The sequence below is a fragment of the Hemitrygon akajei genome, chromosome 12, assembly GCF_048418815.1.
Source record: "Hemitrygon akajei chromosome 12, sHemAka1.3, whole genome shotgun sequence".
Classification (NCBI taxonomy): domain Eukaryota; kingdom Metazoa; phylum Chordata; class Chondrichthyes; order Myliobatiformes; family Dasyatidae; genus Hemitrygon; species Hemitrygon akajei.
In genome coordinates, this window is record NC_133135.1 from 9,564,367 (window position 1) to 9,590,354 (window position 25,988).

General features: G+C 43.7%; 1 protein-coding gene across 2 annotated transcripts in view; it reads right to left on the reverse strand.

Moving 5' to 3' along the window:
* The window catches only part of adgrl2a (adhesion G protein-coupled receptor L2a), an 852,977-nt gene that overhangs the window by 664,666 nt on the left and 162,323 nt on the right, over positions 1-25,988 (reverse strand). For both annotated transcript variants that reach the window (XM_073062547.1, XM_073062548.1), the window contains one exon: positions 4,689-4,849. The gene's annotated coding sequence lies outside the window, so the exon portion shown is untranslated. The remainder of the gene's footprint in view (positions 1-4,688; positions 4,850-25,988) is intronic.

Genomic DNA, 25,988 nt, shown 5'->3' on the forward strand with positions numbered 1-25,988 from the left:
ATCAAAACTACAAACCTCGCTGACGTTACACAATACTTGGGGATTTTATCATTTGTCACCATGTCTTCATCAACTCCTAGCAGTTAATTTCAACTCACTTGACAAGAATACAGGAGCTTTTGCTGTTAGTGGGGTTACGTGCATGTGCTCTGTTTATTATCAAATGTGCTTAATATTATTTTACATTCACTATCATTCTTCCTGAATCTTTGCAGAGATACTGGGGGGCAGTATGGTGGAGTTTAATGTAATGCTATTACTGTGCCAGTGACCTGGATTCAATTCCCACCCTTGTCTGTAAGGAGTTATGGGTAACATGGTGGCATAGCTCAAAAAGTTCAGAGTAAATTCATTATCAAAGTACATATATGTCACCATATACTACCCTGAGATTGATTTTCTTGTGGGTATTCACAGTAAGTACAAAGAAACACAATAGAATCAATTAAAGACCACATCCAACAAGACAGACGAACAACCAATGTGCAAAAGGCAACAAATTGTGAAAATGCAGAAAGAAATAATAATAATGAGCAGTTTAACACAATCTGATTACTTGCACAAGCACAATCAAGAGGCAAACATCATTCACCAAAATCTTGCTTTAAAATTATAAACTCATAAAAGGTATCATACCTTGCTATAAACAGTTTTAGAGTCAGAGTCCCACAAATTATATTACAGATAGGACAATCCATAATAACCGTCCGGGTAGAATATTACAGGATAAACAGGCAAGAACAACTTACTTATAGATAGACCCATTCCAAACACACATAACAAACAGAAATCAGTAAGCAAAAAACACCAGAAATATGCTGTATTAAAAGAGGAAATTGAAAGACTTTGGAACATGAACAGGGTATTCATTGTTCTGACAGTCATACCTATGACTGGTATCATCCCAAAGTCACCACACAATTGCATTAAACAATTAGGACTACACATCAATATCTACGTAAATCTCCAGCAAGCCACTAGAATAGTCTGAAAATTCCTAGCAATTGAGAAACGAGTGTGCTCGGCTATGCCCACACCTCTGATTTTATCAGACGGAGCTGAGAGAAAAAACACAACAGAAATAATAAATAAATGTCCATAACCGGAGTTGTTGAGCTCTTGAAAGTGAGTCCATAGTGTAACGTTATTACGGTGCCAGCGACCCAGGTCCAATCCCGGCCACCCTCTATAAAGTGTCTGTACATTCTGCCTATGACCACATGGGTATTCAGTTTCTTTCCACATGCATTACAAAGACATTACCAAATGTATTTCCTATTATCTTAAGGCATGGTGGTGTAGTGTTTAGCATACACCGTTACAGCGCCGGTCACCGAGATTCAATTCCGCTGCTGCCTATAAGGAGTTATGGACCGTGCGGTAGAATAGCAGTTAACGTAATGCTGTTACAGTACTGGTGACTCGGGTTAAATTCCGCTGCTATCTGGTAGGAATTTGTATAGTCTCACCATGATCATCTCCTCTCCAATTTCCACGCACATTCATTAACCAAGTTTACTTTTTATTAATTTACAGCATGATAGTGTAGCATTTAGTGCAACGATATTTCAGTGCTGGTGGCCCGCGTTCAATTCCACCATTGTCTGTAAGGGATTTGTACATTCTCCCTGTGACCATGTGGAACTTACAAAATGTTTCCCTCTTATGGGAAGGATGTGAAAGCTTCAAAGAGGATGTAGAGGAGATTTACCAGGATGCTGCCTGGATTACAAAACATGTTGTACAAGGATAGGTTGAGCAAACTAGCAGCTTTCTCTTTGGATCAAAGGAGAACGAGAGGATTAATCTTGGATTAAATTAAAAGGTGAACATAATATCATGGGTCAAAGAGCCAGTACTTGACGGAGTTCAGAAGGAATGGGTGGGGGCGGGTCTTGCATTGAAACCTACTGGTACTGAAATGTCTGGATAGAGTTTACATGAAAAGGATTCTTCCATTAGTAGAAGAGTTTCAGACTAGAGAACACCCCCTCCCTTTCAGAATGAAGGAATGTTCCTTAAGAACAGAGAGGAGGAGGAATTTCTTCAGACAGAGTGTGGTGAATCTGTGGAGGTCATCTCCACAAACAACTATGGATGCTGAATTTGATACAGAGATTGGTAGGATCTTCAATGGTAAAGACGTTTAAAGTTTACAGGAACAAGGCAGGAGAATGGGCTTGAAAAAAATCAGCCATGATTGAACAACAGAGCAGATTGATGGGCTGAATGGCCTAACTCCACTCCTATTCTTATGGGATTATGAAATGAAAGAATGATAGGAAATGGGGTGCTACATCAGTGTGCTGGTCAGCGCGATGCAATTGCAGCTCTAGGCACAGATTTCAGAATTCAATTCCAATGCCGTCTGTAAGCAAGTTTTATATACTCCTTCGTGTGTGTGTGTGGGTTTCCTCCGGGAACTCTGGTTTCCTCCCACAGTCCAAAGATGTACCAGTTAGTAAGTTAATTGATCATTGTAAATTGTCCTGTGATTAATCTTGGGTTAAATAGGTGGGTTGCTGGGTGGGCCAGCTCAGTGGACCGTAAGGGCCTGTTCCACACTCTAATTTTAAATAAAATGAAAAAAGAAAGGCAGAGTGACATAACAAGAGTAGCCATGGAAAATAGACACTCCTGAATAATGGAACAATTGGTTTACAGAGAGCCTTACGTAACCCACTAACTTCCCGTGTTACTTGCAGGACACTGGATTCGATGGTCTTACACCTCAGGCTATCATCCAAACTGACATGAGCAAAACTACAGGAGATCACACTGTGCCCCGTGACAGAGGAGCTGCAATCATTCTGTGAACTTACTGATCAGACTCAATGGGCTCATTGTCAGCCAGTGGTCACCAGACTGATAGAAGGCAAACACTAGCATTAGAGTTAGGGAAGTCAAGGGACTTCTATATCTCTCTTTCCCGACAACATAGAGAATATCAGTGTGCAGGGCTGAAGTAAGACTGAGGTACCACGTGTGGCCAAAGCAATTTCCTTTGGAGGCTTCTTATGGTCCTACCTAGATCCGGGAACTCCCTCCCCACTGTGATTGTGGGATGCCTTTATCAGAAGGACTGCAGTGGGTCAAGATGGCTGCTCACTACCACATCTCAAGGACAAAAAACAAGGGTATTCGTGGAACATAGGGCATAAAACACCCCAGCAGAGTACAGGCCCTTCAGCCCACAATGCTGTGCCAAACTTTTAACCTACTCTAGTCAATCTAACCTCCTCCCTTCATTTCCTCATTGTCCATTGCATCTGTCTAAGTCTCTTAAATGTCCCTACAGTAACCACATCCACCACTACTCCTTGCAGTGAGTTCCATGTACTTACCACTCTCTATGTGAAGAACCTACTTCTGACTACCTATACCAACCCCTATACTTTTCTTCAATCACCTTAAAATTATGCCCCTTCATATTAGCCAATTCTGCCGTGCAAAAAAGTCTGTGTCTGTGCATGCGAACTATGCCAGTTATCATCTTGTACACCTCCATCAAGTCACCTCTCATCCTCCTTCGCTCCAAAGAGAAAAAGCCCAAGCTCGCTTAGCTTCTCCTCATCTCTCTAATCTAGGCAGCATCCTGTGATGACTAATTTTCATTACCTGAACACCTTGAAATGGACATATGGTTTCGAGCACAAGCACCGACAGTTCCTTTCTGCCTACTGTTGCTGCTTGGCCTGCTGAGCTCCTCCGAGTGACTACACGCTGCTCCGGGGTCCAGTGCCTGCAGTCCCTTGGCTCTCCTGTGGAATTCTCCGCCTCAAACAACTTTGAGAGCTCAATCACTGAACACACTCAAAGCAGAGAAGGAATTCTGGACCCAAGGACTATAGAGAGCAAGCAGAGAAGAGGAGAGGAGGCCAAGGGTGGACCAGCCAGGATCTTTCTATGTGGTAGAGCAGACTTTAATGGCCACACAGCCAGATCCTAACCCTGACGAATGGTCTTGGCCTGAAACATTGACTGCCTATTCCCCTCCACAGATGCTGCCTGACTTGCTGAGTTCCTCCAGCATTTCAAAGTTCAAAATAAATTTATTATCAAACTACATATACACCCTGAGATTTGTTTTCTTGCAGGCATTCACAGTAGAGCACAGAAATACAAGAAATTCAATGAAAGCCCTCCTTTGGTTGGGGTTGACCATGGGTGTTGTGTCCTAGCTGTCTATGGGATACACAACCCAGTAAACAAGCCAGGGCAGTACAATATGGAGAGCAACTTGTTGCCCATGCAACAGGCTCCACCTCTTCGCACAGGTAATGAATTCACAGGAACGGCAGAGACCGCTACGGTTTGGCACCAGTGGCGTAGCAGGAGTTGTCAGTCAGTATTGAACTCAACATAAGACCACCTTCAGGACCTCAGCTCTGGATTTGTCCTCGGGATTTACTCCTGAAGCCTTCCCCATGAGTAGGTATAGCGGAGAATCAATGAAAAACTACTTGCAGATAACAAACGGAATATTTTGTGAGCAAATCCTACTCTGCCAATCCAAAATGGCTGATTTGGCCTGATATGACCTCTTGTGCACATGCTTATGCAACGGTAACGACAGCCAGCCCACACCAAGCATACACATACTAAGATCGATATCTGATTGTTATAAGATTGATATAAGATCGATATATGTCATAAGAAGTAGAACTGATTGTAACATTGAAACGTACCACACGGAGCCACACAAAGTCTTGCCGTGTCCATCTTCCAGACTCAACTGCTGCTCCCACCTCCGCAGGTCAACACCTTCCTCTGCTGACGTGTGGAACTAAGGTGACAGTCCAGACAAGGGAGGGCAGTGAATTCATGGACTCAGCATCGCACAGACCCCCTTTAAGGAATAAGACGAGAGACTGCCAATCAGTACCACTACATATTCATATGCCCCCTCCTCAATAACAGCAACAACAAAAAAAAGATCCATTTGCTGCCTTTTCAGAGTTATATAGCACCTGGTGTGGGAAATCAGAGCCCGGCATTGAAACTGTCTCAAAATAGTTAACATCTAGGTGAATGCACACGATTAAACTGGCAAGACATCAGGACAATGAGGGTTTCTTTGTCGCTGACAGGAAATGTTATTAATGATTACTGCCATTTTTCCTCAGCATAAAAGGAAGCAGAAGGAAGCTCAGTGCTTTGCAAATGAAGTCATGGGAATTGTTCCCTTCAAACAGATCATTTCGTTCTCTTAGAGACAGAGAGGAGGGAGGCAGGGACATGCAGGAAAAAAAACCATTTTTAACATATTCCCAGCAGTGCTGAACCATTTCTTTGCAAATGATTACAATGGCAGTGAAAATTGCTGCAGTTTCTTTCCCTGTCTTGGCTCTCTACAGCACATCGGTCCCAAATCAATGATAACACGGTGAATTCTGCAGGGACTGTTGCTTTAAGCATTGTCTAACTCCTCTCAGGAGCTGACAATTCAGAGCTTAAGATGTCAGTTCCTAGATTTAAAAACAATTAAAAGAAGTGTAGACTGGATAATTCCAGGAGTTATTTCCCACAGTCTCAGTGAGATGTCTTACTTTTTTTTGTGGGGGTGGTTCGTAAGGGGCATAGGTTAACGTTCGCAGACCCGGTCGGACCAGGTTTACCCTTTATGTCGATCCTAGAGTCTCCTATTCATCGTATTGTCTCTGTGAAATTTACACATAATCTTCCTTGGTGGAACTCTGCTATGGATGGTCCCAAGCATAGCTGCGAAAGAAGGGGAGTCATGGGGAGAGTGACCCAGAGCTAAGCAATACCATTGGAAGTTCCAAAGGCCTCAGCCTGGGAGAGGAAGGTGGGCCATGCCTGGGGACAACTTGAGAGACTGGCCCAGGTCAAAAGACTCTGGTGAGCTGCTGTCTGTGGCTTATGCTCCGGTGGGGGTGATGGGCTTAAGTAAGTAAGTTCCTCGGTGGGAAAATACTAACAGCGTTTGTGATGAATGATTTTTGTTAAATTTTTACTTCACCGGTTTGAAAATAACCAGAGGGCCTTAGCATTTAGAGTCCTCACATCACAATCCACAGGCCTTTTCTTCAATTCCCTCGTACGAAATGGACTGTGACAGAACAATAAACGAGAGGGGATTGCCTTGACCCTGACAGAATGAGTTCATCATGACAAATGACAAATACATAACTGTAAACATCTCTCCTTCCTCAGCTTTTCATTTCTAATTGGGAGGGACGTGGCTCCTTTAAGAATCTGAGATGCTTCATTTTAATCAGAGCACTGCTCACGAAGGGAATGAGAACATTGTGGTCACTATGGTAGTGTAGCGGTTAGCACAACGCGATTACCGCCCAGGGCATTCCCCTGTTTGGTGTTCAGTTCTGTCATCCTCTGTAAGCAAATTCATCACGTTCTCCCCACGGAATACGTGAGTTTCTTCTGGGTGCTCCAGTTTCCTCCCACAGTCCAAAGATCTACCGGTTAATAGGTCATTGTAAATTATCCTGAGATTAGGCGAGAGTTAAATAGGTGGATTACTGGGTGGAGCAGCTAATTGAGCCAGAAGGAACGGTTCCACAAAATGTCTCTAAATAAACAAATAATAATACAGCACAGGAACAGGCCTTTCGGCCCATCATGTCACTACTGGTTGTTAATGCTAAATTAAACTATATTCTTTATGCCTGAACAGGACCCATATCCTCATATTCCCTGAGCATCCATGTGTCAAACTCAAAGTCTCCTAAAAGCGACTACCATATTTGCTTCCACCACTCTCCCCAACAGCCCATTTGAGGCACGGTCCACTGTCTGTGTCAAAAAATATGTGCCCTGTACATCCCCTTTAAAACTTCTCCCCTCACCTAAACTGTGTGCTCTCCAGAATTACACACACAAAATGCTGGAGGAACTCCATCAGGTCTCCTCTCAGCCTTTGAAACTCCTTTGAACCTCCAGCCTGAGGTTCATGGTCCCCTTGGTTAATGGTAGGGGTCCATGGCATAAAAAGGGTTGAGAATTCCTGTTCTGGAGAAAACAGCCCAAGATTTTCCATCCTCTCCCTTATGTCTGATGCTCTCTAATTTAAGCAATACCCTCGTAACACAGACAAAGTGCTGGAGGAACTCAGGCAGTCAGGCAGCATCTATGGAGCAGAATAAACAGTGGAATCAAATGACCTCGCCTGGTGCCCCAGGCCTGGGTGTTTGGGTGTCTCTGTGAATGCATGACCCCCTGCCCCTGGCACTCCTTCTGTGCCATCTGCCCCATACCTGTCCCATGATGTTCCGCCCTCATCATTCCCAACATTCTTTGCCCCCAACAGATTTACAAACTCACTCTCTGCTCCATGTTGACAAATACAGTCCTATGCAAAAGCTTTAGGTGCTCTATATATGTCCCTAAGACTTTTACACACTACCGTACAACCCTGAGGTTCATTTTGTTGTGGGCGTCTACAGGAAATATGAAGAAACACAATAGAATCAATGAAAAACCACACTCAAGATGGACAAACAGTGAATGTGCAAAGGTCAACTGTGCAAATACAGGAAGAAAAATAAACAAAATAATAATCAATAAATATTGAGAGCGTGAGTTAAAGAGTTCTTAAAAGTTAAATCCAAAGTTTGTGAGAACCGTTCAGCATTGCGGTGAGTGAAGTTGAGTGAAGTTCAATATCCCTTCTGGTTCAGGAGCCTGATGGCTGAAGGGTAATAACTGTTTCTGAACCTGGTGGTATGGGTCCTGAGGCTCCTGTATTTCCTTCTGGATGGTAGCAGTGAGAAGACAGCATGGCCTGGATGGTGGGAGGTCTTTGACGATGGATGTGGCCTTCATGCAACAGCGCTTCGGGTAGATGGGCTCAATGGTGTGGAGGGTTTTTCCTGTGATGGACTCGGTCATATCCACTACTTTTTGTATGCTTTTCCATTCAAGGGCATTCGTATTCCTATACCGGGCTGTGGCAGAACCTGTGAATATATTCTTCACCACACACCTACAGAAGTTTGTCAAAGTTTTAGATGACATTCTGAAAGCTGTGCTTTCTTCTTAATGGTACTTAATACTGGGCCCAAGACAGGTCCTCTGAAATGATAACAAAGAGGAATTTAAAGTTGCTGACACTCTCCACTGTGATGCAACCACTCAGTATAGAAATTAGATTTGCAGAATGCCCAGGTTATAGATTACAGACACCCCGGCAAAGAAATGAACTCCCATAATATTATTAAATTCATAACAACACTCAGAAAATACTGGAGGAACAGCAGCTCAGGCAACATCTATGGAAATGAATAAAGAGTCAAAACAGTCAACATTTCGGACTGAGATCCTTCATCAGGACACATTGTTTATTCCCCCCCATAGATGCTTCCTGACCTGCTGAATTCCTCCAGCATTTTGTGCGTGTTGCTCTGTATTTCCACCGTCTGCAGAAAATCTTAATTTTATTATCTGGATGCATGATGGCTTGGTACAACAAATGTTCTACTAGACCCACAGAAATCTGCAGAGAGGTGTAGACACAGTTCCACACATCACGGAATCCAAGCCTCTTCCGCTGAGGTCGACTGAGATTAGGACCACAGTTCATAGGCAAGTGTGAAAGGTGAAGTACTTCAGGAGAACCTGAGGGGAACGTCTTTACTCAGAGGGTGATGAGAGTGTGGAATGAGTTTCCACTGGAGGTGGTGCATGCAGTCTCAATTGCAACATTTAGGAGTAATTTGGATGGGTACATGGATGGGTGGGGTATGGATGGCTATGGTCCAGGTGCAGGTCAAAATGACTAGGCAGAATAATAGCCCGGCATGTATTAAATGGATGTTAGTTCAGGACTATGACCTGTTCCCATGCCCTGTGACTCTATGATTCCTGTACATAACTTCACTTTATGGACATACAGTACAATCATTCTATGCCTATAAGTTATCTTAAGTATTTATATTTATCGTATTTCTTTTTATTATTGTGTTTTTTAAAAATCTCATTGTGTGTGTTTTTTTGTGCTGCATCGGATCTGGAGTAACAATAATTATTTCATTCTCCTTTACATTAATGTACTGGAAATAATATTAAACAATCTTCAGTCTTGAGTCTCTGTTCTATCAGAGGTCGTCAGACTGTTCATTCAGTAATTCCCACTGCTGGATCATATGTAGGTTTGAAGCTGAACAAGATCGAATAGCTTATGCACAAAGTAACTCGGACACAACTAGAAATGTGGCCCTTTTGATAAGATGTGGGAGGGCTCTTCACGCCTGCGGGAGTGTGTTCTCAGAAGTCCTAACTCCGCCGAGGCAGATGGAGAAGAAATCTATATACTTAGCAGCATCTCATCATGTCCAACATGTTCTGATCATTCAGTCTCCTACAGCCGGTTGTTTAATGCTGGGCACTTTGAAGCTCGAACTGACACTTACAAGCATTTTCCTAGTAGCATCACATCACTCCACCAAAATAACAGCTGGGAAGAACTTTGTCTACTGTTGTACGAGATGAACATGCATTGGTGACAGAATAAAGGCTTTGCATTTTGTTCCACAACTCTGCCACGGACCGTCCCGCCCGGCTGCGAAAGGAGGAAGTTTGGACATGAGGTTAGCACAACATCCAGTAAAAAAAAGAGCTACAGAAGCTCCAAAGACCTCATCCCTGAGTGAGGAAAATCTTCGCCTAGAAGGCGTATAAAGTCATATGGTGAAAGTAGAAGCCACAGGGCCGATCAACCTTCTATTGGCCCAGGACAGAGAATCTGGCAAGCTGCTGTTGGCACCCTATGCCCCAGTAGGGGTGATGGGCTTAAGAAGACCATAAGATATAGGAGCAGAATTAGGCCATTTGGCCCATCAAGTTTATTCTGCCATTTCATCATGGCTGACCCAAAAAGGAAAAGAAGATTCTGTTTCACAAATACTATTACTAGAAGATATTCAAATTAAAAATTAAAGATTAGCCTTATTTGTCACATGTGAACTGAAACATTGAACCATACCACTGAAATGCACCATTTTCGACAACGACCTACGCAGTCCGTGTATTGTGCTGGGGCAGCCCACAAGTGTCACCAAGCTTCCAGTGCCAACATAGCATTCCCATAACTTACTAGCCCATACATGCTTAGAACGTAGGAGGCAACCCCTGTGGTCACAGGGAGAACATACAAAATTCTTACAAAGAGCAGTGGGAATTGAACCCTGATTGCTGATTGCTGGCACTGTAAAAAAAAACAAACATTGCCCAAACTGCAGTGCTACCGTGCTGATTTGCAGTGTTCAGTTCCTACTGAACCTTATGCTTAGTTCAATGATGGAAAATTAATTATTGTACACAAACATATGACTTAGAAGCAGGTGCCAGCCACACAGCCCCTGAAGGCCAATCTGCTCTTCAAGAGATGCTCTGACTGTGACTTCAAATAAGATTCGTACATAAAGATTTATAACACACTTAATGTACTTTTACAGGTCAGCGGTGGAGCACATTCCGACTGGTCACATCACTACCTTGTACAGAAGCTCTAATGCACAGGATCGCAAGAGGCTGCCGACAGTTGTAGGTTCAGCCAGCTCCATCATGGGCACAACCCTCCCCAATGTTCAAGGATTATCTTTAAAAGTTAACAACTCAAGAAGGAGGCATCGATCACTAAGGACGCCCATCATCCAGGCTATGTCCTCTTCTTGTAACTACCATTCGGGAGGAGGGACAAAAACCCAAAAATTCAAGAACAACTTCTCCTCCTCCACTATCAGATTTCTGATTGGTCCAAGAATCCATGGACAGCCTCTCATTTTTGCTTTTTAATTAATCTAATTACTTAATATTTGTAATTTATTGTAATTTTATGACTTTGCACTGTACGGCTGCAACAATACAAAGTTTCAGACATCTAAGTTAGTGATGAATGTGAATCTGATTCTGACTCTGTATTCCCATCTACTGCAGGTAACTAACCACTACCCTCCTTGTTTCCATCAGGACAAGAGTCTAGCATCCAAGGACACTGCCTTCAGAACAGAGAAAAGGAGGAACTTATTTGCAAATCCATAAAGTGACTCTAGGCACAGGAGTGACTGTACATAAGATGACTGATGGAAAATGGTAAAGTAGTGGTGGTTGGGTTAGCGGGTGGAGGTGTTGGTCAGCCTTACGGCATGGGGAAAGTAAGTCTTTTTGAATCTGCTGGTCCTGGTGTGGATACTACATCGTCTCCCCCCCTCCCCCGATGGAAGTGGGGCAAACAGTCCATGAGCAGGGTTGGCGGGATCTTCATGAAGTTACTTGCCCCTTTTGTGCAAGGTCTGCACTCCCACGACTTTGAAACTACATGCAGTTTCTACTGCTGTGCCGCTGACGTAAAGAGGGATGTGTCACACTAACTGCTAGGCTTCTGGATCATGCTGACTGCCGTCTTTATTTAATTTAGAGATACAGTGTGGAATAGGCTCCTCCATCCCTTTGAGCCACGCTGCCCAGCAACCTCTAACCCGAGCAATGACTAACCTTCCCCGTACGTCTTTGGACGGTGGGAGGAAACCCAAAGAAAAGCCACACATCCCACAGGGACTCCTTACCCAGCAGAACACTGGATTCCACCGTCTAACACCCAGCTCCCCCTCCCCTCTGAACTAACACCTCAGGCCATCATCCGAACCGAGGAGATCACGCTGTGTCCAGTGACAGAGGAGCTGCAATCATTCTGTGAACTTACTGATCAGCCTCAATGGGCTCATTGTCAGCCAGTGGTCACCAGACTGATAGAAGGCAAACACTAGCATTAGAGTTAGGGAAGTCAAGGGACTTCTATATCTCTCTTTCCCGACAACATAGAGAATATCAGTGTGCAGGGCTGAAGTAAGACTGAGGTACCACGTGGGGCCAATGCAATTTCCTTTGGAGGCCTGGACTTCTATGTCACTGAGGGCATGCCTACAGATCACACTGACGAAACAATTGCTGACAGAAGAGATACTCACTCAAAACAGCCAATTGTTCCCCAAGCTCAGAATTCCAATATTAAATAGAGTCATAGAATTATAGAGCACTGCAGTACAGAAACAGGCCCTTTGGCCCATCTAGACCATGGCAAACTATTATTCTGCTTAGTTCCATCGACCCGCACCCGCACGATGGCCCACCACCCCCCTCCAATCCATGTACTTATCCGAATTTCTCTTAAGTGTTGAAATCAAACCCGCCCCTACCATTTCCACTGGCCGATTGTTCCTACAGTCCTATACCGGTAGCCACTAGGAGTGGCTGTTTGCAAAGACCCTGTAAAGCAGGGGTTCCTGATATGGAAGGTGACTATGGCATAAAAATGGTTGGGAACCTCCCACTGTAAAGCCTGATGCTAACCGTTATAATACCGTGCCCCCTACGGGATGGTCACAGTGGGGGGTACGATAGCACAGTGGTTTGTGTAATACGTTATAGCACCAGTGTTCGAGTTTCAATTCCTGCATTTGCCTGTAAGTGGCATGGCCTCTTCTCCCTTCCTTTTCAGTCTTTGACTCAAAGAGTCAACTGTTCTCTCCACAGATGCTGCCTAACACTCTGTTCCCAGTATACCACACACCATGTTCAAGAACAGTTATAATGGAGTAGTATTAGGCCATTTGGCCCATCAAAGTACCCTGCAATCCATAAGGCTCTTTAACTGGCCTGGATAACTTCACTTACCACAACTCTGAACCAATTCCACAACCTACAGACTCACTTTCAAGGACTCTGCGACTCATATTCTCTGTATTATATATTTACTCAATTGGACTTCTTTTGCACATTGGTTGTTTGTCAGTCTTTGTTAATGTCCAGTCTTTCATAAATTCTTTTGTATTTCTTTATTTTCCTGTAAATGTCTGTGAGAAATCAAATCTCAAGGTTGTACAGGAAAAGGTGACTTATACTGGTAGCTGGGGTTGAGGCGTTTCACCAAGCTTGCCAATTAGCTTGCAAATGTTTCATCACCAGTCGAGGTGACATCCTTAGCGGGCAGTTGTTAGTGTTTCTCTCTGGGAGTGCTCACGTTTATATAGGTCCCGTTCACTTGCCTCAGTCCTGATTGGCTACCCCTTCAGCTGACCTTTGAATTCTATTGGCTCGCGTTTCTTTGGCTCTTAGGGGTCTGTTGATGGCATCTATTTCAATATGTCTGTTTACGAAGTTATCAGAAGAGAAACACACTTCTAAAAATTCTCCTGCCTGCTTCATGTTTGCCTGCACGAGAAACTCCACGATGTCCCAGTTAAAGTGATGTCCTCGGTCTTCATGAATTGATATCAACGATAGTGGATCGTGTTTCCACACCACCGGTTTGTGTTCTCATAAAACGCGTAGTGAGTTTACGTCCTGTCTGATCGATGTAGTTTTTGTTGCAGCCTCCACTGGTGATCCTGCACACCACATTGTTTTTGTCGATGACAGAAACACACATCCATAATAAATTTACTTTGACTTTGACCATAGTAACACTAATACAGCGTAGGTGACCACGGATCACTATCAGGAGTTTGCAAGTTCCCTGCATGATCACGTGGATTTCCTGTAGGTGCTGTGGTTTCCTCCCATATTCCGAACGACATACAGGTTAGTGCTAGTGCGTTGTTGGCATGCTTTGTTGGGCCAGAAGCGTGGTGTCATTTACAGGCTGCCCACATCCCAGGACTGTGCTGGTCTCTCCCTTCAATGAGTCTTTCATAACCTCAGGAAATTCTGAGCCCTTCCAACAAAAAGAATGTTTTTTTGCAGTTTTATTCACTTTGTAAGAAATGCAACAGCCAATTTCTTTTACCAGCGGGAGTTTTCAGCATGTAAGAATGTGACAATGATCAGACAATATGCTAATTTTAAAAGTGATGCTGATTGTGGGATATATGTAGGCCAGAACAATTTTCTACTTTTTTTGATTTCGAGACACAGCACGAAAACAGGCTCTCCTGGCCCAGTGAGCTCGTGCTGTGCAATTACACCCATGTAACCAAATTCCAAATTAACCCATTAAGTTGTACGCCTTTGGAATGTCAGAATCAGGTTTAATATTTCTGGTGTATGCCGTGAAATTTGTTATATTTGTGGCAGCAGTACAATGCAATACATGGTAATTATAGGAAAAAAACTGTGAATTACAGTAAGCATATATTAAATAATTAAATTAAATAAGTAGTGCAAGAAAAAACATAGTGAGGTAGTGTTCATGGGTTCAATGTCCATTCAGAAATCTGATGGCAGAGTGGAAGAAGCTGTTCCTGAATCATTGAGCTTGTCCCTACAGGATCCTGGACCTCATTCCTGATGGTAACAATGAGAAGAGGGCATGTCCTACGTGGTGGAGGTCCTCCATGATGGACACTGGCTTTTGGGGCACCATTCCTTGAAGACATCTTGGATACTACAAAGGCTAGTACCCATGATAGAGCTGACTAATTTTACAACTCTCTGTAGCTTTTTTTCAATCCTGTGCAGTAGCACCCCCTCCAACCCCATACCAGACAGTGTTGCAGCCAGTTAGAATGCTCCCCATGTTTCATGTAGATATTTGTGAGTGTTTTTGGTGACAAAACAAATCTTCTCAAACTTCTAATGAAACATGAAGTAGCTGCTGTCTTGCCTTCTTTACAGCTGCATCGATATGTTGGGACCAGGTGAGGAACACCCAGGAACTTGAAATTGCTCGTCCACTTCTGATCCCTCAGTGAGGACTGCTGTGTGTTCCCTGGTCCTATGCTTTCTGAAGTCCACAAGCAGCTCTTTAGTAAGTGCAACCTTGTTGCTGTGACACCACTCAACTAGCTGGTATACCTTGCTCCTGTATCCTCGCTTGTCACCATCTGAGATCCTGCCAACAATATCATCAGCAAATTTATAGATGGCATTTGAGCTATGCCTAGTCACACATAGGTGTAGAGAGATTAGAGCAGTGGGCTAAGCACACACCCCATTATTGATTGTCAAAGAGGTGGAGAGGTTATTACCAATCCACACAGACTGCGGTCTCCCATTAGGAAGTCAAGGATCCAGCTGCAGAGGGAGGTACAGAAGCCCAGGTTCTGGAACTTTTCATCGGGAATTTAGGAATGATGGTGTTAAACTTTGAGTGTAGTCAATAAACAGAGTGTGGCGCGTGGCCAAGTGGTTAAGGCATTGGACTAGCGATCTGAAGGTCGTGAGTTTGAGCCCCAGCCGAGGCAGCGTGTTGTGTCCTTGAGCGAAGCACTTAACCACACACTGCTCCAGTCCACCCAGCTGAAGATGGGTACCGGCAAAATGCTGGGGGTTAACCTCACGATAGACTGGTGTCCTATCCAGGGGGAAGTCTCAGTCGCTTCACGCCACAGAAACTGGCATAAGCACCGGCCTATTGAGCCTATAAGGCTCGGGACAGACTTTAACCTTTTTAACCAATAAACAGCACCCTGACACAGGTATCTATAATGTGGGAGAAAACCAGAGCACCCGGAGGAAATCAGTGCCAACTGGTTATTCCCCCCCACAGATACTACTTGACTTGCTAAGATTCCCCAATATTTTTGTGTGGTATCCATTAAGTGCTTATGTTTAATATTTATATTTAATACAGTTTATTTAAAGATACAGTATGTTAACAGGCCGGGATTGAAATGCTTATTACATGAGGAGTGTTTGATAGCTCTGGGCTTGTATTCACTGGAATTCCGAAGAATGAGGGGTGACCTCATTGAAACCTATTGAATAGTGAAAGGCCTCAACAGAGCGGATGTGGAGAGGATGCTTCCTATGGTGGGGAAGTCTAAGACCAGAGGATACAGCCTCAGGATATAGGGGCATCCTTTTAGAATGGGTGTGAGGAGGAATTTCTTTAGTCAGGAAGTGGTGAATGTGTGGAAATCGTTGCCACAAGCGGCTTTGGAGTCCAAGTCACTGGGGATATTTAAGGCAGAGATTGATAGATCTATGAAGGGACATGGTGAGAATGCAGGAGATTGGGATGAGAGGGAAAATTGGATCAGCCATGATTAAATGGGGCAGACTCGATGGGCCAAATGGTCTAAGTCTGCTCCTACATGTAATCATTTCATGGTCTCATTATGGCCCAGCAAGTCCGCACCGCCCATTTATACCGATGTGAGCAAGTAACAAATTAATCTGTATGTCTTTGGAATATGGGAGGAAACTGGAGTGCCAGGAGGAAACCTACGCAGCACTGTAACAGTGTTACACTAACCGCGACACCACCAAGTCCACAATGTGCTTATCTTCTCTATTTCTTCCAGAAGTTTGTGTGCCTTTGCTCCAGTTTACATCATTTCTGGTTTCTCATGTCTCCAACAAGTGTGGTCCACTATCTGTCCACAAGATAGGGCCACAGAGGAGACAAGATCATGACTGCTCTCTTCACCTGACCAACAGAGCCTGTCATCAGCTCAGATTGCTTGGCTTTACCCACACTTCCTGATTCAAGAAAAGAGACAGTAGCCACGGTACCACTTGGGTTTCAGTTTGAGGAAGTCTCTGACCACTGAGGCTATCTGTCCTGAGCCCTGCAGGTAGAACATTGATCTTCCTGGTTTCTTGAGCACCTGTATTTACTTACTGTTATCTTAACTAGAGTCTTTAAGCCCTTGTGCTTTTGGTTTAATCTTGTCAATAGACAAAAGGTGCAGGAGTAGGCCATTTGGCCCTTCGAGCCAGCACCGCCATTCACTGTGATCATGGCTGATCATACACAATCAGAAGGACTCGAGAACCTACACTGCACTCCCTCAATAGCAAGAATGCCCTTCCTCAATTTTGGAGACCAAAACTGCACACAATACTCCAGGTGTGGTCTCACCAGGGCCCTGTACAACTGCAGAAGGACCTCTTTGCTCCTATACTCAACTTCCCTTGTCAAGTTAATTGTGACTGGCACCTGTTTATCTCATTCTATGATTATCTAAAGGATTCACTAGTGAGATCTATAACGAAACCCCATTGCGTTATAGAGAATGATTTGTCTCATGGTGTCACTCAGTCATCCCTCTAAGTCTATGTTCATAGTCCTATGTCTAACATTGTTTCTGTCTCTTCTTGGGGATTTTGTCATTCAGCCATTCCTGGGTCGAGGTGTAAGCCTGCTGTCCACCGCTCCTGGTCTGAGTTAGTGCCAGCAGCCACCCTGAGAAAGTCTCCTGTTCCTCTGCATTTGGATCCAGTGCACACCATGACACCATGTTTAAAAGGCGTCCATCACCCAGGACATGCCCTTTTCTAATTTCTACCATCAGAGATGAGGTACAAAAGGCTGAAGACACACACTCTATCTTTTAGTAACAGCTTCTTCTCTCCTTCATCAGATTTCTGAATGGACAAACTCTGTGGCCACTTTATTAGGTATACCTGCACACTGGCTTGTTGATGCAAATATCTAATTAGGCAATCATTTCACAGTAACTCAATGCATAAAAGCATACAGGCATGGTCAAGAGGTCAAGATGTTGTTCAGTCCAAAATCAGAATGGGGAAGAAATGTGATCTAAGTGACTCTGACTGCAGAATGATTGTAAGTGCCAGATGGGGTGTTTTGAGTATCCCAGAAATGGCTGATGTCCTGGCATTTTCACACACAACTGTCTCTGGAGTTTACAGAGAATGGTGCAAAAAACTAAAAAATATCCAGTAAGTTGCAGTTCTTACAAATGCCTTGTTAATGGGAGAGGGGAAAGGAGATTGACCAGACTGAGAGGAAGGTGACAGTAACTCAAATAACTGCATGTTACAATAGAGTTGTGCAGAAGAGGATCTCTGAATGCACAACACACTGACTCTAAGTGGATTGGCTACAGCAGCAGAAGACCCCAAACATACACTCAGTGACCTCGTTATTATGTACGTGGTAATAAATCTGATTCTAATTCTATCACACTGTTGTACAACTGATCTTATTGAGATAGACAGATAGATATGGGGGCGATAGAGCTCTATAGAGAGTTCCAGAATTCTGAGTGGTATAGATAGGGTAAATGCATGCAGGCATTTTCACCTGTGACTAGAACTAGAGGTCAAAGGTTAAGGATGAATGATGAAATATTAGAGGAAAATTTGAGGGGGAACCTCTTCACTCAGAGGTTGGTAAGAGTGTGGGACAAGCTGCCAGCAGAAATGGTGGATACGAGTTCAATTGTAACATTTAAGAAAAGTTTGGAGAGAGGCATAGAGGGATATAGTCTGGGTGTAGTTAGATGGGACTATCACAGCAGTAGAGCAGTTAACATAACCTGTGACCCGTGATCAGTTCCACCTCTGTCTGTAAGGAGTAAGTACGTTTACCACGTGACTACATGGACTTCGTCCTGGTGCTCCAGTTTCCTCCTACAGTCCAAAGAATGTACAGATTAGTAGGTTAATTGATCACATAGGTGTAGCTGGTTGCCGCAGAGACATTGGGGTGGAAGAAGTGTTATTGTGCTGTAGCTGTAAATCAGGGTGTCACGACCTGGGGTCCACAGAGCGCTCATTTAATGATAGGGGTCTATGGCATAATGAAGGTTGGGAAGCCCTGCTCTAAATAAATAAAAACAACCAGCATGGACCAGATGGGACAGTGCCCTTTTCTGTGCTGTAGTTCTCCATGACAATGACTCTATGAAATGCTTCCCTCGTATGCTGAGATAGATTCTTAATTTCACGATTTGCCACTTTGGGGCTTTGTATCTGAATGTCTGCCTGTACTGCATATTCTCCGTAATTCTAACACTTTACTGTTCATTCAGGGTTGTGGCAAGATGATAAGATCATGAGACCACAAGACATAGGAGCAGAATTAGGCCACTTGGCCCATCGAGTCTGCTCCAACATTTCATCATCGCTGATCCAATTCTGCGCTCAAGCTCAATCTAATGTCTCCTCCCCTTATCGCTTCATGCCCTGACCAGTCAAGAATTTATCAACCACTCACTGCTTTAAATATACATACAGACTTGGTCTCCACAGCCACCTGTGGCAACAAATTTCACAGATTCACCACTCTCTGGCTAAAGAAATTCCTCCTCATCTCCATTCTAAAAGGACAACCCTCTATTCTGAGACTGAGTCTGTGTCCAGAGCCATCAAACTCTCTTCACATGAAAAGCCGTTCAAACCCAGAATAATTTTCTTAAACCTCCTTTGAACCCTCCTGAATTTCAGCACATCCTTTCTCAGATAAGGAGCCTAAAACTGCTCACAATACTCCAGGTGAGGCCTCACCAGTGCTTTATAAAGTCTCAACATTACATCCTTGCACTTATATTCCAGTCCTCTTGAAATGAATGCTAACATCACATTTGCCTTCCTCACCACTGATTCAACCTGTAAATTAACCTGTCAGGAATCGTGCACAAGGACTCCCAAGTCCCCTTGCACCTCAGTTTTTTGTATTCTCTCTCCATTTAGAAAATAGTTAAACCTTTCATTTCTTCTACCAAAATTGCATGACCATACGTTTCCCAACACCATATTCCATCTGCGATTTCTTTGCCCATTCTCCGGATATGTCTAAATCCTTCTATAGCCTCTCTACTTCCTGAAAACTACCTGCCCATCCATCCATCTTTATATCGTCTGCAAACTTTGCAACAAAGCCATCAATTGCAGCATCCAATTCATTAACGTATAGTGTAAAAAGAATTGGTCCCAACACAGACTCTTGTGGAACAGCACTAGTCACTGGTACCCTACCAGAAAAAGCTCCCTTTTTCCACACACTTTGCCTCCTGTCAATCAGCACTGCCTTATCCATTCCAGAAACTTCCCTGTAACACCCTGGGTTCGTAGCTTGTTAAGCAGCCTCATGTGTGGCACCTTGTCAAAGGCCTTCTGGAAATCCAAGTACACAACATCAATCGATTCTCCCTTGTCTATCCTACTTGTTATTTCTTCAAAGAATTCAATCAGATTTGTCAGGCAAGATTTTCCCTTTAGGAAACCTTGCTGACTACAGCCTATTTTATCATGTGCTTCCAAGTACCCTGAGACTTCATCCTTAATAATTGACTTCAACATCTTCCCCACCACTGAGGTCAAACTAACTGGCCTATAGTTTACTTTCTTCTGCCTCTCTCCCTTCTTGAAGAGTGGAGTGACATTTGCAATTTCCAGTCTTCTAGAACCATTCCAGAATCTAGTGATTCTTGAAAGATCATTACGAATGCCTCCACAATTTCTTCAGCCACCTCTTTCAGAACCCTGTGGTGACTTATCCACAGGGTAAGGCAAAATACTTACTCAGTTCATCTGCCATTTCGTCCCTCATTACTACCTCTCCAGCACCATTTTCAAGCGGTCCAATGTCCTCTCACTTCACTTTTACACCTTATGAATCTGAAGAAACTTTTGGTATCCTCATTAATATTATTGGCTAGCTTACGTTTGTATTCCATCTTTACCTTCTTAATGCCATTTTTAGTTACTTTCTGTTGGTTTTTAAAAGTGTCCCAATCCTTAAATTCCCATTAACCTTTGCTCTATTAAATGCCGTCTCTTTGGCTTTTACGTTGGCTTTGATTTCTCTTGTTAACGACAGTTGTGTCATCTTTCCTTTAGAATACTTCTTTCTCTTTGGGGTGTACATATCCTGTGCCTTCCAAATTGCTTCCAGAAATTCAGTCATTGCTGCTCTGCTGTCATCCCTGCCAGTGTTTATTCATTTCCACAGATGCTGTCTGATCAGCATTTTTTGGAGAGTTACAGCCATAGAGTCATAGAAAAGTACAGCACAGAAACAGGCTATCTGGTCCATCAAATGCCACACCATTTAACCTACTTACCCCATCACCCTGCATCGGGACTATCATGCCCCTATCCAAACTTCTCTTAAATGTTGAAATCGAGTTTGCATGCACCACTTGTGCTGGCAGCTTGTTTCACACTCTCTTGACCCTCTGAGTGAAGAAGTTTCCCCTTGTGTTCCCCTTAAACTGCACACTTCACCCATGACCTCTAGTTGTAGCCTCACCAACCTCAGTGGAAGAAGCCTACCTCTACGCCTCATAACTTTATACACCTCTATCAAACAGCCTCCAAGAGAACCACAACCTTGTTGTAAATTGAGGAGGCCAGCATGCCTCAATTTACAGGAGAACTATGTTGGCTGGAGTCAGGGCCTTGTGTTTTGACTCTAGGAAGGGTCACCCATGCCAGACAGGTCATAGGGGAGAGATCAGACTAAGAATGGTGCACCAGTCCTCAAGGGTTTGGGGGCTCAGCTCAGGGTTAACTACTCTGACTGGTCATGGAAACAGCAATGAAGAATTCTTCTATACAAGCAGATGGTGGACCTTCACTGCCACCCTATACACCAGCAGCATTAAGGGCAGTAAGTACTATGCTGTCAATCTTCTACATTCCGAGGAATAAAATCCTAACCTACTCAATCCTCCAGCTTTTTTCTTTGTGTTGCTCTGGATTTCCAGGATCTGCAGAATCTTGGAATCTCTTGTCCTTTTGACTTTATTCTGTATTCTGTTATTGTTTTACCTTGTACCACCTCAAAGCACCATTGTAATGAAATGATCTGTATGGACGGCATGCCAGACACACTTTACACTGTACCTTGGTACGTAAACATAAATCTATTTACCAGCTTACCAAAAGGATTGAGAAGTTACGGAGCAAAAGCCGAATATCAGTGCTCATCAGTGAAGAGGATAAAACACTGATGCTTGTTCAGAATCAGAATCAAGTCTAATCTCTGACATACATCATGAAATTTGTTGTTTTGCGGCAACAGTACAGTGCAATACCCAAGAAACATCACCACAAGTTACAACAAGAAATATATTAAAATGCAAAGAGAGAGCAAAGTAGTGAAGTTGTGTTCATGGGTTCATCGACTGCTCTGAAATATGATGGTGGAGGGGAAGAAGCTGTTCCTAAAGCAGTTTTTTTTAGGTTCCTGTACCTCCTCCTCGATGGTAGTAATAAGAAGGCGGCCGTGGAGCCCGAGTCACTGGGTATATTTAAGGCAGAGGTTGATAGATTCGTGATTGGTTGGGACATGAAGGGATATGGGGAGAAGGCAGGAGATTGGGACTGAGAGGGAAAATGGTGGAGCTATAGTGAAATGGTGGAGTAGACTCAATGGGCCAAATGGCCGAGTTCTGCTTCTGCAGTATACCTTATGGTCTTAAGGTCTAAGAAGGCACGGTGAGGGTCTTTCATGATGAATGCCGCCTTTGTGAGGCATTGCCTTTTGAAGATGTCCTCAATGTTGGGGAGTCTGGTGCCATGATAGATTCCAGATGCACACTGCCTGTCAATCGTACAGATGGTGAAGTCCAAGGTCGAAGTCTGAGGCACATTCTAAAAAATTATTAATTTTGAGGCAATTGGGGCCAACCTGTGGAACACACTCTTGTGGGATTGCCCATCCTTCGTTATGTTTAAAACACTGCAGCTGTGAAATGAATGAATGATAGTTCGGAGAGCCATTCAAAATTCAATACACATTCACAGGTAGGCCAGACCTGGGGGAAGTCGAGCAGACTTCCTCTTCTGAAAGTGATTAAGGAGCCAAAACACAGCCCTGATGAATTATGGTCATCACCACTAATAACGTTTTTTGATTGTTCCAGATTATTAACTAAATTTAAGATCAACAGGTGGCATTTGAACTCCAATCCTTGGAATGTTCAAAGTTCAAAGTAAATTTATCAAAGTACGTACATGTCACGATATGCTACCTTGAGGTTCATTTTCTTGCAGGCAATTACAGGGAAAAAAGAAATACAATCAAACATAGTACATAGAACAGAAACTGGCCCTTTAGCCACAATTTTGTGTCGAACCAAATAAATTTGTAATCAAATAACCAAGTAAGCTAATCTCTTCTGCCTACACAATGTCCATATCCCTCAATTTTTCTCACACTCATGTGCCTATCTAAACATCTCTTAAGTGCCCCTAATGTATCTGCCTCCACCACCACCCCAGGCAGCACATTTCAGGCACCCTCCACACTCCAGTTGAAAAACTTATCCCTCACATCTCCTTTAAAATTACCCCCTCTCATCTCTCACCTTTAAAATAAAATTTACAAAAACAATCAAACATTAACAGACAAAGACTGACAACCAACCAATGTGTAAAAGAAGGCAAACTGTGCAAATACTCTCATTGGCCGCTTTATTAGGTACAATTCTACACCTATACGTAAATGTAAATATCTAATCGGCTAATCATTTGGTAGCAACTCGATACATAAAAACATGCAACGTGGTCAAGAGGTTCAGTTGTCCTTCAGACCAAACATCAGAATGGGGAAGAAATGTAATCTTAGTGACTTTAACAGTGGAATGATTGATTGTGCCAGATGGGGTGGTTTGAGTATTTGAGAAACTGCTGATCTCCTGGGATTTTCAAGATAATGGTATCTCGTGTCTACAGAGAACAGTATGTAAAAAAAAAACAAAAAAATCCAGTGACGGCAGATCTGAGGGTGAAAATGCCTTGTTAATGACAGAGGTCAGGGGAGAATTGTCAGACTGGCTCAAGCTGATAGAAAGGCAACAATAATTCAAATAAACACCTGTTACAACAGTGATGTGCAGAAGAGCATCCCTGAACCTACGACATGTCGAAGCTTGAAGTGGATGGGTTAAGGCGGCAGAAGAGCACACTGGGTTCAACTCCAGTACCTAATAACGTGGTCAATGTGTGTAAAAAGAATACAGAAAACATGATTTGTAATGAGTCCATGAGTTTGTAAGGCATAGTAGTGGTGATTGAAGTTATCCATGCCGGTTCAGGATCCTGTACATCTGACCAATGGTAGTACTGTGAAGAGGGTACAGCAAGAATGGCAGGTTCTTCAGTGATGGATGCAACTTTCTCATGGTTGTGTTCCATGTAATTGTGCTGAATGTATTGTTATTCCATGCCTATGGATAACTTTCCAGGTACCTCCACCACCAGCACATCCCACAAACTCCTTTTTAAAAATGACATTTTAAGTGGCATTGTTACAGATCTTCCTTTGTGGAATTTGTTTTGATTTCTTGAAAGCATAATAAACCATCAGATTTACATCACAAGTGGACTCCACTCATACTGTGAACAAAAGAGGGGAGAGAGAGAGAGAAAGAGAGAGAGAGAGAGAGAGAGAGGAGAGAGAGAGAGAGAGAGAGAGAGAGAGAGAGAGAGAGAGAGAGAGAGAGAGAGAGAGAGAGAGAGAGAGAGAGAGAGAGAGAGAGAGAGAGAGAGAGGAGGGGGAGAGAGGGGGGGAAGAGGGAGGGAGAGAGGGGGAGGGGGAGGAAGAGAGGAGAGGGAGAGGAGGAGGGGGAGAGGGAGAGGGAAAGGAAGAGAAAGAGATAGAAATCTATAAATTTGCCGACAATACAATTATTGGGAAAACTGTCCTTGCTGGGTCTCAACACCTCCCTCCATAACTGGATCCTGGGCTTCTTAGCAGAAGGGCCACAGTCAGTCTGCGTGTGCAGCAACATTACGCTGAACATTGGCGCTCGCCAGGGCTGTGTGCTCGCCCACTGCTGTTCACACTGCTGACACATGACTGTGTCACAGGATTCGGCTCAAACCGTGTCATCAAGTTTGTGGATGACACAACAGTGGTTGGCCTCATGAACAACGATGATGAGATGGCGTGCAGAGAGGAAGCTGGTGGATTGGTGTGAGAACAACAACCTAAGTCAGAACGTGGAGAAGATAAAGGAAACCATTGTGGACTTTAGGAAGGTGCAAATCAATCATCCCACTCTGCAAATACATGGCTCCTTCTTAGAGAGAGTTAACTGTTCCAAGTTTCTGAAAGTTTTCATCATAGATGGTCTCATCCAGTCCCTCAATATTACCTCCCTGAATAAGAAGGCACAGAAGCACCTCCACTTCCTAAGGAGATTAAGGCAAGTGTGGCTCCACCCCTCTCTCCATCCTAACTGAATTTTACACAAGCACCATTGAGAGCATCTTGACAAGTTGCATCCCCGTTTGGTATGGGAACAGCAGAACACCGGACCAGGAGTCCCTGCAAAGGACTACAAGAACTGCCAAGTGGATCATAGGGGACATCAATCGAGAACACTTATCAGGAGCCTCTGAACTGAGGGGCATCCTTTGAGAATGTAGATGGAGGAATTTCATCAGACAGAGAGTGGTGAATCTGTGGAATTCTTTGCCACAAGTAGCTGTTAAGGCAGAGGTTGGTAGATTCTAGATTGATCAAGGCATGAAGGGATATGGGGAGAAGGCAGGAGATTAGGGCTGAGAGAGAAATAGATCAGCCATAATGAGTAGACAATAGACAATAGGTGCAGAAGTAGACCATTCAGCCCTTCTAGCCTGCACCACCATTTTGAGATCATGGCTGATCATCTACTATCAATACCCGGTTCCTGCCTTGTCCCCATATCCCTTGATTCCCCTATCCATAAGATACCTATCTAGCTCCTTCTTGAAAGCATCCAGAGAATTGGCCTCCACTGCCTTCCGAGGCAGTGCATTCCAGACCCCCACAACTCTCTGGGAGAAGAAGTTTTTTCTTAACTCTGTCCTAAATGACCTACCCCTTATTCTCAAACCATGCCCTCTGGTACTGGACTCTCCCAGCATCTGGAACATATTTCCTGCCTCTATCTTGTCCAGTCCCTTAATAATCTTATATGTTGCAATCAGATCCCCTCTCAATCTCCTTAATTCCAGCATGTACAAGCCCAGTCTCTCTAACCTCTCTGCGTAAGACAGTCCGGACATCCCAGGAATTAACCTCGTGAATCTACGCTGCACTTCCTCTACAGCCAGGATGTCCTTCCTTAACCCTGGAGACCAAAACTGTACACAATACTCCAGGTGTGGTCTCACCAGGGCTCTGTACAAATGCAAGAGGATTTCCTTGCTCTTGTACTCAATTCTCTTTGTAATAAAGGCCAACATTCCATTAGCCTTCTTCACTGCCTGCTGCACTTGCTCATTCACCTTCAGTGACTGATGAACAAGGACTCCTAGATCTCTTTGTATTTCTCCCTTACCTAACTTTACACCATTCAGATAATAATCTGCCTTCCTGT